Source organism: Symphalangus syndactylus, chromosome 9, assembly GCF_028878055.3.
Source record: "Symphalangus syndactylus isolate Jambi chromosome 9, NHGRI_mSymSyn1-v2.1_pri, whole genome shotgun sequence".
In the NCBI taxonomy this organism is placed as follows: Eukaryota; Metazoa; Chordata; class Mammalia; order Primates; family Hylobatidae; genus Symphalangus; species Symphalangus syndactylus.
In genome coordinates this window covers 122,978,858-122,991,920 of record NC_072431.2, presented here as the reverse complement: position 1 = coordinate 122,991,920, position 13,063 = coordinate 122,978,858, and the positions used below count along the sequence as shown (strand labels likewise).

Genomic DNA, 13,063 nt, shown 5'->3' with positions numbered 1-13,063 from the left:
CATAATTATTCCAGGGCTCCCTTAAATAATATTTTTGATGAACAGAAATAACTTACATTTCAGACCATGACACTCAACTGTCTTAAGTTCCACCTAACTACAAAGGCCCATGTTTGAGGAATTAGTGCTCTGTAGCTGATGAAATTGAAAATGCTACCAAGTTACATGTAAATGGTGCAGGAGAGTAATCAGTCCATAAATAAGGTAATAGAAGAAAATTTATCATGATACTCAAAGTATCAAAAATTAAAAAGAATGAACATGGAAAGTAGCAAAACTTTTTACCAAGAAGAACCAATAGAGTCACCAACATCAGTTTCAGAATGTTAAGATAAAGGACAGTGATATCTAAATATCACTTTAGAATAGTGATATCTGTGAGATCAAAAGAACCCATGCTCCAGGAAGCAAACTCTTCACTCTGGAAGTTGAGCATTGATCCTCTATTTTTTCATGGACATCATCAAGTTGGTGCCATCCAAGGCCATATGGAAGTACATCACCTTCTGGAATTTTATATGAGGTGTGAGGGAGGAAGTATTTGAAATGAAATGCCAGAAGGGGCTGATGTAGGAAATACAATCATCTTGTACAAAATGCCTTTGAACACTATCCAAAGACATCCAGAGATCTTACCCACCCTACCCCCAAATGTTTTCCTCTTTCCTAGTAAATCTGTATTTCGAAAAAACAAAGAAAATGAAAGTTGCAAGTGGGAATGAATCAAAGCCCACAATCCACTTCAAAACCCCTGGATGTGCACGTTACAGAAAGGGGAGATGAGTATCCAGAGAGGCACAATGAACTTCCCACTTTAGGAAACCCAACACCAACAGCAGCTCCCAGGAAATAACACGAAGTAGACTATAGCTATCCCATTTGTCTCAATTTTCTATTTTCATTTTTGTGTTCCTGGTTTTGCTATTTGTTCTCCAAAGTAACAGACAGAGACAACGAGGAACAGAGCCTGGCTTCAAGAAGAAAGAGAAAGATAACTTGACCGCTTAAGCTCCTGTGCCAACTTCTGGATTCCACAGAACATATTCTGAGATGACTGTTTAGCATTAAAAAGTACCCCCTTTGTACATAGCACTGTAATAAAATAACAGTAATGATAACAATAATGAAGAGGCCTTGCATCTAGTGCCTTATACCTTACTTAAAGTGCTTTAATGACTTTAATGGATTGAAGCACCCCTATGAGATCAAAGGCAGATACTATCATTTCCAGTGTACATAATAGAAAATCAAGGAAGAAAGGTTAAGTGACTTGACCAAGCCTCACTCATCAATAACAGTGATGTTCTGATCACAGTTAAGGGGCTGCTAGTCCCTGTGCTGCTTAGATGGTTGCTCAGCTCAACCTGCAGTTGAACCCAAAACGGCTCTCTAGCTGAGAGGTTATGGTGACAAGGGCTTTAGAAAAAAGATCCACTTAAACTTTGTTAGCAAAGGGCTCCAGAGAATGTCAGAAGATAAATTTATTTTTACAGAGAGCAATCCGTTCCCCTCCATTTTTGTGGTCCATACCCCCACAAAATAGTACAATGCAAAATCACCTTCAGGGTCAGGCATGGTGGCTCATGCGTATATTCCCAGCATTTTTGGAGGCCAAGGCAGGAGTATCACCTGAGCCCAGGAGTTCATGACCAGCCTGGGAAACATGACAAAACCCCATCTCTACAAAAAATCAAACTTAGCTGGCCATAGTGACATGCACCTGTGGTCCCAGCTACATGGGAAGCTGAGGCAGAAGGATCACTTGAGCCCAGGAGGTTGAGGCTGCAGTGAGCTGTGTTCACACCACTGCACTCCAGCCTGAGTGACAGAGCGAGACCCTGTCTCAAAAAAACAAAAAAAACCATCATCACCTTCAGATGATAGTGATTTTATATGAAGTTAGAAAACAAATAAAACATATAGCATGAAGGGGTCAAGAGGGAGAACCTATCATTCAGGTCTTCTCCAGGCTAGTGGTGAGTGGCAGAAAACTACATAGCATGTTACTTTCCAATGATAAAATCTAACCTTCCTACAACCCATTCATTCTGCTAAAAATGAACACAACACACCCAACAAAAGAATGCTCAAGTACCATGTCACAAACAGTGGCAACATCATCTTCAACCAAGGCCTAGTGTTTGAAAACTACAGAGTCCACCAGGCCCTCCTGCTGTACACTAATCACTCCCTACTGGAAGACTATAGCAAGTGGGGGGAAAAAACTAATCCTAACACGAAGTCCCTTAATGTCCCTTTACTACTTATTTGAGTTACCAAGTATGTGACGAGAATTAAAATAAGAGCTGGGATTGGTTCCGAATAAAAGTTAACCTTGCTCTCTCTTTCCCACCCACACAAAAGTAATTCTGTTTAGGAACTTTAATTTTTTTGGCCCCAACCCACCCTTGGGGTGTGTAGCTCACTCACTGCCAATAATTGCTTCCATACAATTCTGTGTTTTAAAACATGTTTGCATACTTATGATGATACATGACATTTATATTACATTTGAAACTCCAAACAGGCATAGAGATTGTATTTTCTGTATTAAGAAACAGAGTCTATGCACGGCATACCAAAGTAGCCACTAGAAAAAAAGTGACCTCAATTTCATTTTTATTTTCAAATCTGTCTCTGAATTTTTGGCCTCCTGAACTTTAAAAAAATTAATTGGAAACACAAACTCATTCATCTGGTAAGTAACTCAACCTAAAAATCTGTGACAAGAGACCATGAGTATATATCCTGTCATGTACCCAAATTAATATCACCCAGGTCAATATGCCATAAATTGTATTGGTTAATAATCATTTTACTTAATGCAATTTCATTGGCCCTTTTACAAGACTCACCTTAAATGTAACAAAAATAGAAAACACATAATAATTATAGCTCACATTTCCTTTCTTGAAATTACTAATATAATATTTTAACCCATGTACTAGTTCATTAATGTGGAATTACACAAACTGACATAACTTTACTTATTTGTTGGGTTTTTTTTTTTAATAAGAAGCAATTATCTTTCTACTTTAAAAATCAAATTTTAAGATTTGGTAGCTAAATTTGATAAACTGAATTTGTTCTTCACAATAAGCTTATGGTCAATGAAAGAACTCAAAATCATCCCAAAAATAAATGAGAGGGAGGGAAAGAGGGAGGGGAGGAGGAAGGAGGGAGGAGGGATGGGGAAGAAGGGAAGGAAGAAGAAAGAAGGAGAGAGAGAACATCTTCTGTAAGGATACGAAACCCACTGTGGCATATACTCTGATTTTTTGGAAGGTTATATCTTCCATCTTGGCTCTTGGTTTTTGGAAGAAGTAACAACTCTTTGGAGTCAGACAAGGGATGAAGCAGCTAAGGACTGATGTTTGTACTATCCACACTCTATCGTACACAAATATTTACTATTCTAGACCCATTTGAGGGATTTTCGTCTCTAATATGGTAAACATACACAAAGAGACAGTCTTATTAGGTAAAAACTTAAGCAATTAGAGGATGTTTTCTGGGGTCACAGTGTAATTTTATGAATTGAAAATGTAATTGGATTTTATTCTGGCTAAGACTCCAAAAATGCAATAATTTGCTTAAAACATACACATAAGATTTTAGATCTATTTTGGAGAAGCAAAAATCCACCCCTGAAATGAAGGGATAAAAGCTAAATTTTGCTTTCTATACAGATGGAAACAATATTACTCAATATTATTAAATCTGTTATTATTAACATTTTAGTCAAAACTAGTTACCTTTTAAATAGAAATATTTGACTTTAGAAAAGCTGAAATATGTTAGATAATGAAATGCACAGAGTCACAGAATCACCACCTGGTCCCCTCCAAAACTAAATTTTAAAACCAACCCCAAACTCTTTTGGTAAAAGTAACAGGTTTTTTTCCATGGGCTATAATCAGTCATGAATGATGCCTTAATTAAAGCTGGGCAATGAAACTGTGTATTAAGCTTAGTATGTCAAGTCAAAAAACTTACTTCTTAGCACAACAGGGCATACTCATAATTTCTTTTTTTTTTTTTTCTGAGACAGAGTCTAGCTCTGTCGCCCAGGCTGGAGTGCAGTGGCGCAATCTCGGCTCACTGCAAGCTCTCCCTCCTGGGTTCACGCCATTCTCCTGCCTCAGCCTCCGGAGTAGCTGGGACTACAGGCGCTCGCCACCACGCCTGGCTAATTTTTTTTGTATTTTTAGTAAAGACGGGGTTTCACCATGTTAGCCAGGATGGTCTGGATCTCCTGACCTCGTGATCCGCCCGCCTTGGCCTCCCAAAGTGCTGGGATTACAGGCGTGAGCCACCGTGCCTGGCACTCATAATTTCTTAATGTATCCTGTTAGGTCTACATATTAGGAGAGATGTAAACGATATCACTTTTCAACCTTAACTGTGAATTTCTTCACTTTTAGTGCTTTCTGTCTCAACTTTAATGTTCTTTTAATGTAGTTTTTCCTGTGTGATATATCACACTTATCTCTGTAACCATCCATCACTCCTTCCTTTAATTGAGGTTAATTTCTTTCAACTTGGGGGAAGGTGGGAGGGATGAGAGGAATCCTCATTCTGCAGCTCTGAACACGAAGAGCATTCGCAGCTGCTGATTTTTTAATCATGAGGACTGATTTTCAGGATGCTTAAATTCCTCAAATCTGCCCCACTGCCCTCCAATCTGGACCTAAATCAAAAATCTACTGGGATGGGAACCCAGTTCCCACCCAGAACCACTTAATGAAAAATTTCTATCTAACTAAAATCCCTCCAGCTGCAATCTAAGTCCTTTTGTTTATTTTCACTCAAATGGCTAACAGCTGGTACTACCTTCCATGCAAAATAATTTCATGTGTTTGAAAACAGTGATTAACTCATACCTTGGTCTTTACTTCTCCAGACCACAAAAATTAGTTCATTTCTCAAATCTTTTAAACATCTACTTTTACCTCTGGGCTACAGGTCCTGTTGGAGTTTGGAATCATCAGATGGCCAGAAATAAGTGAAATGAATTAAATGGTTTGGGAAGGTTACTTTGCTTTTCCCGAAGAGTCTAGTGTAGGGGCTTTAGAATGGGCTCTCGCAAAAAGCTGGCTGGAGGCTGCTCTCCTCACACAAAAAAACAACTCCCCCACCCAGTTTTATGGAGTAAAGATGAACCAAAGAGAGGAAAGAGGGACTTCACAAGGGTAAATACAGAGCCTAACAATTTTTAAAGTCACCATTAAGAAGAGACTGGACAAAGGGTTTTGACATGCTAATCACTATCTGGCTACCTTACATAGCATAGTCTACCTAAGCATCTCCGAACATTATATACTTCATTCCCAAAGGAGAATCTAGGAAGATCTTAAGAGAGAGGGAGAGGGATGAAATCTACAGCCAAGGTCAGCCCAGAAAGCCAGATGGTAGACTCTCTCCATATTATAGACCAGAAGTAACCAGTCAATTAAATCTCAAGTATTCATCAAGTGCCCAACACTCAATAGGCATGCAATGAGTATTAAACTGAAATATTGGTGGGCTGGGGAGAACCTTCTCAGTTTGGGCAGTCCTCAGTAATGGGATAAAACTGGCTGGGGGTCAGTGCTCAGAGAGACACAAGGAAACAATTACATACAATGTGATAGGCCCCTAAGGGCGGTACATGCTAAGGGATATGGGAGAGAAAACTCAAATCAGGCTAGTAAATTAGGCCAGGGAGGATTTTTTTTGTAGAGCTGAGCCTTTCCAGAGATCAATGCTGAGGACAGAAATGGCTTCAGAGTAGAGTCAGCCCGTATATAGAGTTGAGGGAGATTAGAAGCCAAATGAGGCATTGGGGAAAAAGTATGAGAGGGTTGTATGCTCTGCCAAGAGGTTCATATATTATCTATAGACAGTGTAAAGCCAAAATTTGCTGTGTTTTATTTCAAATTTTTATTATTGAGGTTTTCAAACATGTATTATACAAATGTAAACAGTATAATAGCCCCTCTGTGAGTCTCACTACCTAACTTCAACAATTATGGTCAGTCTTGTTTCACCTCTCCCAAAATCCCCTTTACCTCCCTCCTCCACTGGATAATTTTAAAGAAAATCCAAAACATGACATTATTTCACTAGTGAATACTTCAGTAGCTATCAAAGACTTTTAAGATCCAACATGCTCAAATCTATCAGGGCAAGAGGTGAAGAGGCAGGTTATGCAATTTTTTTTTTTTTTTTTGAGATGAAGTTTTGTTCTTTCACCCAGGCTGGAGTGAAGTGGCACAATCTTGGCTCACTGCAACCTCCACCTCCTGGGTTCAAGCGATTCTCCTGCCTCAGCCCCTCGAGTAGCTGGGATTATAGGCGTCCACCACCACACCCTGATAATTTTTATATTTTTAGTAAAGTCGGGGTTTCACCATGTTGGCTAGGCTGGTCTCAAAACTCCTGATCTCACGTGATCCACCTACCTCAGCCTCCCAAAGTGCTGGGATTACAGGCGTGAACCACCGTGCCAGGCCAGGTTATGCAATTTAGACACAGAAGTCAGTAAGAGCCACCAAGTAGTGGCAGTGAAGGTGGGGAAGTTATGAGTGATGCCAAGGAATCTTTCCTTAAATCAATCTTCCTATTCAGAAGATGGTGAGAAAAGGGGAGTGTTACAAGAAACTGAGGCAAACGGGGTTTGGATAATGGCAACGGAGACATTTAACAAGAATTGGAAATAAGGAAAAAATGCAGAGTTGGAGAGATGTGTTTAGTTTGGGATATGTTCAATTTGATAGACCAAATGCACATGTAAGTAGAACAAATGAAAATGCTAGGCAAAGAGATGAAAGAGAAAGAGCTGATCCAGAGAAGAGAATGAGGGGGGTGGAATCCAACCTAACTCAGTAAGTATTTGAAAACAGACAAGCAGCTGGGATAGACACTAGAGAGACGGAGAAGTGGTCCCTACCCTCAAGGAACTTTTAGTCTAATTGGAGAAACAGAAAAACTGCCTACATAAACAAATGCAAAATTAGGATAAGCGCTTAAAAAGAAAATTTATCAAAAGCGATATATGACTTGAAATAATGGAGATTGGACTAAGATCTTATTAAGTCAAGGGTTGAATTTAAACAGGGTTCAGAAATGAGAGAAAGGCAGAAAACAGAGCAGGAAACCTTAAGAAACAGACAAATGGCGCAGTGGCAGGAGAATAGAAGAGGGGAAGAAGAAGTTGAGAAGTAGGTAGGGGGCAGAACTTCCAGGTTTCTGACTTCCAGAGACCTGAAATGGGGAACAATGGAAGAGGATTAGGTAAAAAGATCCATCAGTAGGCAATATAAAAGAAAGCAACGGGTTTTCTGTAAGAATTACAAATAGGACCCTGGCAAAGCATGGTGCCTGTTGAGGCTGCAGCTTAAACTTGAAGTCAAAGTTCCTGGGCCTTAACAACTATATATGATTCAGACATATAGCACAAAACTAAGTAACTGTGCTTTTTGTTTAAGTGTCTTGCCATGCCTACAGGTCTGCAGGCTTCCACGAGCAGGGACCACGTCTGTTCGTGTCACTGCTGCACTGGAAGTTCTAGCACAGTGCCTAGCATAAAATAGGTGTCTAATAAATAACAGAGACATTATCTCATTTACTCCTTACGACAACAGGTTAAAGAAGAAGGATCATTCTCTCTCATTTTACTGACAGGGAAAATGCCACTCAGTCAGTGAAAAGACTAACAGTATCACCTGGTTAATAAGTGATGGGGGTCATGTGACAGGACCCCAAATCAGGGACGGAATCATTGTACAGGCATGAGAGCCAACGGAAAGGAGAGTGGAGCTCAGGGAGGCCATGCAGCTTAAAGGATGTGATGTCAAAGGCCATGGACCTGGGAATGAGACCAGGTTTGTATCTAAAAATCCCAGTGCTGCCTGCCCCTTACTAGTCACATAGCTTCCTCATCTACAAAACAAGGTAAGTAATCTCCAAGTCACCAGCTTAATGTAAAGACCAAATGATGATGGATGTAAAGCATCTAGCAGAATGCCTGGCACACAATAAGCACTGGATAACAGCAAGCTCTGCTACCACTTACAAGATTCATGCGGGTGGAGTTTGTCACTGAAGTTTGTGAACGTGAGAAAACCCTGATGCTGTGAAGTATAGACCAACCTGTGGCATTTTCAGGCTCTAAGTGGGTGCTCTGGGATAAGTGGAGCCCTCCGGAATTACAGAGAAATTTCCCAGGCCTTGGGAAATTTACACAAACCCTATGGGGAGGAGAGGCTGTATACCTACAGCCTACGGTTTTGCTCAGTGAATTACTTGACCCAAAATGAATGTCAGGCCCAGCAGTCACCGCCAGAATTAAGGAGGTCTTTTCTTCCTAAAGCAGTTCAACAGCAGAGGAAACTAACATAGTCCCATGGCTCAATGCTAATCTGGAAGGTATGGGCCAAATCTCAGAATGCAAGGGACTGAACACCCAGAGATACAGGAGAGTTGACAGTGGATGCTCATCCACTGCCACCCTAAGATCAGGGCCAACCCTGTGTAGTCACAGATATGGGCTGATTGTGCTCTTTCTATTCAGGTAAAACAGAGATGGTGGTTATGAAAAACCTCTCCCCAAAGCCCATTCACCTTAGAAAAATAGTAAGATACTTAAATAATTCACTGACAATCAGAAGGTAAATTACTGACATCGACATCTCTAAATTAACTTGGTCTGTGGCTTAAGAACTCAATTGACAGGCTTCTGAAGCCAGAAAGGAACCAAAATGACCCATATGAATACTGGAGCAACTACTTCCAAATCAGGAGTTTACCCACAATGACCATGGTAACCAATCACCCAGGGGCTGTTTCACCTGAGAAGTTCTACATCTAACAGCACACCCCTATTTTTCAAAAACCCTACCGTCAAGTCATTCAAGAATTTTTTTTTTCCAGCCTGGGCAACATGGTAAAACCCCATCTCTACAAAAAGTACAAAAATTAGCCAGGCATGGTAGTGCACGCCTGTAGACCCAGTTACTCAGGGGCTGAGGTGGGAGAATCGCTTGAACCCCAGGAGGTGAAGGCTGCAGTGAGCCAAGATAGTGAGATCATGCCACTGCACTCCAGCCTCAGAGACAAAGCAAGACCCTGTCACAAAAAGAAAAGAAAAGGGCTGGGCTCAGTGGCTCACGCCTATAATCCCAGCAGTTTGGGAGGCCGAGGCAGGTGGATTACTTGAGGACAGGCGTTCATGACCAGCCTGGCCAACATGGCGAAACCCCACCTGTACTAAAAATACAAAATTAGCCGAGCATGCTGCTGCATGCCTGTAATCCCAGCTACTCGGGAGGCTGAGGCACGAGAATCGCTTGAACCCAGGAGACAGAGGTTGCAGTGAGCCAAGATCACACCACTGCTCTCCAGCCCGGGTGACAGAGCGAGACTCTGTCTCCCAAAAAAAGAATTCTTAGCAAGGATACCTAATTTGGAGTGGAATGTGCTATATCTGTCCTCAGGACAAGAGGTGGCACTGAGTCTAACAGATGTGAAAAAAGGTATCAATTTGGTGAGACTGATAGGCTTTCAACCCTCTATACTTAAAACAAGGTTTTTAACACAAGCTACTTCAGAAATAATAAATCTTTCAACAGGCTGTGTAGGATAATGTGTTCCCAGGTATGTGAGATCAAAACTCAACTCTTACTGTCTGCAATCCCAGAAGTTCATTAAATACTGCTATATGGCACCCAAGGTTTGGTTTTAAGATATGTGTTCATTTTCATCCAAGAGGCAGCTGCAAGTATAGGCAGAGTATGTGTCACAGTTGGCTTGCCTAGCATATCCTGCATGAATAGTCAGCAAAAAAGATAAGACATTTACAGATTTTAAAAGCCCACCAACAGCAATACATGAACTATAATGACAAGACAAAGCCTCACTCCAAAGGACATTCAACTTGATAAAGGTGTCACTATTCACAGTTACACTCTTACCATTTATATTTTTTCTCATAAAAGAATGTATTTAACACTTTCTTCAATTTTTCCTAGAAAGGCATCTTTTGCTAAATGACAGATAAACTCCGCCAAGAAATTTAAGACTGATTTTATTACCCTCACAACCCTAATCCTCTATAAAGAGGCAACATTTCCAACATTGAAATATTTTAGCAAGCACAGTTTTAAGTTAAAGTAGTATCTTTACAGTTCGTGGTAGGGGGGAGGATGGCAGGGACTATAAATGGAAAAAGAATTTTTAAATCCCTGTTGCATTATCTACCAGATGTAAGTGAATAATAACTAATATGTCTGCAGCCTCAACCTTAATCTTAAAACAAATGATAGTATTCAAATATAATATTTTACACATGCAGACTGATAACAGGTTTTTCCTTTATTTCTTGAAGAGTCTGTGAACGACACAATACAAAGTACAATGTATTTAATGAAAGGTTTCCAGGCTGATTTCCCTACAGGTTATTTTCTTTCTTTTCTCTGGAACCCACACACGGGGTATACTGCAGGGACCAGGGGTGTATATAAAAATAAACTGTGAGCCAGTTTCAGAGCTGATACCCTTCTCCTACAGGGGCAAGTGAATTATTAGATCTGTGTCATGAGTGTTTTTTTTTAATATGCCATTGTTCCCACTTGAGCACATTAAATTTTCCATATCCACTTTTAAACCAATATAACCTTTTTTTCCTTGTTCATAATGTTCATGCTGTACATTAACAGGCAGAAAATCCAATAGCTTAAGTCATCATATAGTAGTTATATGTAAAGCTTAGTAGATGAAAACCTTTTGCATTTTCCCCCTCTTTGAACTGATACTATATGAAGTTGGCCAAAACCTAGGGAAAAAAACCTCACACCTCATGGGAAACTGTACTAATTTTTTTTGTCTTTTATGATTGATCACAAATCCATTTTGAACATTACACATTTTTTTAAAGTTTATTATAACTGGTTCAACGTCTTCAAGCCCAACAAATTGAAGGTGCTGGAATCTTTTGGTCTGGAAGATGTGTTTGCCAATTATTTTTGCACTAGTGCACATAAACAGGGAAGACTGGATCTTAGGTAGGAGTTATACATTCCCGTACAAAATAATTGTATATTCTATGAAGACTGATTCTTTTTCTGGAGAAATATACAACAACACAAGGGAAATCTTGTACTAGCAGCCTAACTGAAGTGGCAAGATACAATATTAGAAAAACAGAGCTACTTTCATTACTGTGATGCTGTGTGTCAGAATGTCTCTCCTTAATGAACCTGTTTGCAATAAGACTCCGGGTGCAAAGAGGCTATTTAGAGAGACTACTGTGTCTATAGCGAGTCCTTCAAATATCTTCCCACTATTAGACATGCCGCATTGACCAATTCTGTCCTGATTGCTGTTCTTTTTACTATCAAGGGACACTCTTGCCCAGACAGACGGATGGATCAGACACTGCAGTTCATAAAATGTTTACACTGTACACACACATGCACTATGGTACAAGCTACTGAACTCCAGATCATACAGTGAGTTGAATGTGGCAGTGTCATATGAAGGCTTATGACTTTGCAATATCAATGAAAGGATTTAGGTTAAACTTTGCTCATCCTGCCTGCCTGTCACTCTCAACAAAAAGCCTTTTTTCCCCTCTCTCTTTCAGTGTATGTCCATTCCCACTGCTTACATGGGAACACTTCAGGCAAATCTTTTCAGCGTCATAAGGTTTTCTCATTCTGTTGAGATTTTTCTCCTAATTGCTGACAAGAAAAGAGGACTACACATGTCATGCAATCAGAAAAAAAAAAAGGGGGTGAGGGACAGTGCAATAATAATAATTTCAAAATGGTCCAAAAGACTTCCTAAAAAGATTTGAAATTCCAACTCACATTGACAGCCGCTGAGATAAAAGGGCTTGTTGCTACAGTAAATGAAGCATCAGCAACCTTTTTACCAAGTCTTAACATGAGAGCCCAAGGTGCTTGGAGGAAACTTTCCATTCATCTTACACTGTGTATGGTCTTATCAGCTGCTGGGTGTTGCTGTAGCCTCACCTTTCATACACCTACATGCCAAATGACCTCTACAAAAGCCTTTTTCCTCTTGCGCACTTTCTAACAGTAAGTCTTTTCTATTCGAATACAAATAATGTGCTTGCCAACAAGTTGCAGATGGTATTATCCCACGCCCCCAATCTCAGCTGTCAAATAGAAACAACTTCAAGCCCAAAGGTCCAAATTGACAGTATTTTGTTTTGTTTTGTTTTGTTTTTAAAGACACAGTCTCACTCTCTACTGCCCAGGCTGGAGTATAGCGTCACGATCTTAGATCACTGCAACCTTTGTCTCCCAGGCTCAAGGGAGTCTCATGCCTTATCCTCCCAAGTAGCTGAGATTACAACTACCCACCAACACACCCAGCTAATTTTTTTATTTTTAGTACAGACAGGGTTTCACCATATTGGCCAGGCTGGTCTCGAACACCTGACCTCAAGTGATCAACCCCACCTCAGCCTCCCAAAGTGCTGGGAATACAGCCGTGAGCCACCGTGTCCGGCCTAAATTGCCAGTATACTAGTAAGTACAACTACTATTCGTTACATCTGATAAGGAACCAGAACTCCACATCGAACTGAATCTGGATCTGATGAACCAATGCATCCAATGACAGTTTCGATTCCATTTAAAAATTTCTGTAACCACCTCCTTTTTTCTGGGCTCAACCTTACATACTATCAGGCCTGACATATAGACCATAGCTTCTGCTGTAGCTCAGGCTTCGAAAGACATTTGGAATATCTATGATTTCAATATTTATTTCCTCATCCAACTTTTAAATCTCCATTGTGATAAAACTTATAAATAAGGCTTTTATTAAATTACTCTGAACATTTACTAAAAACATACAAGTATTTCTTAATCAAGATACCTGCAATATTGTAAGCCTGTTTAAACATACTGAATATCTGACTACAGATTTAGGAGTGAAAGGGTCCAGAGAGATCTGGTAGCAGTCACCATTTTTCTACCAAAAAAACTAAGGCTACAAAACATTTAAGGAAACCTGTTTTGGGCTGAACAACCCAGGACCCTGAGTGCTTTAA

The 13,063-nt window shown here is 40.1% G+C and overlaps 1 protein-coding gene across 3 annotated transcripts in view; it reads right to left on the bottom strand.

Annotated features, from left to right (window-relative positions):
- Positions 1 to 13,063, bottom strand: part of BNC2 (basonuclin zinc finger protein 2) — a 456,779-nt gene that overhangs the window by 344,092 nt on the left and 99,624 nt on the right. The gene's annotated exons all lie outside the window — the stretch shown is intronic.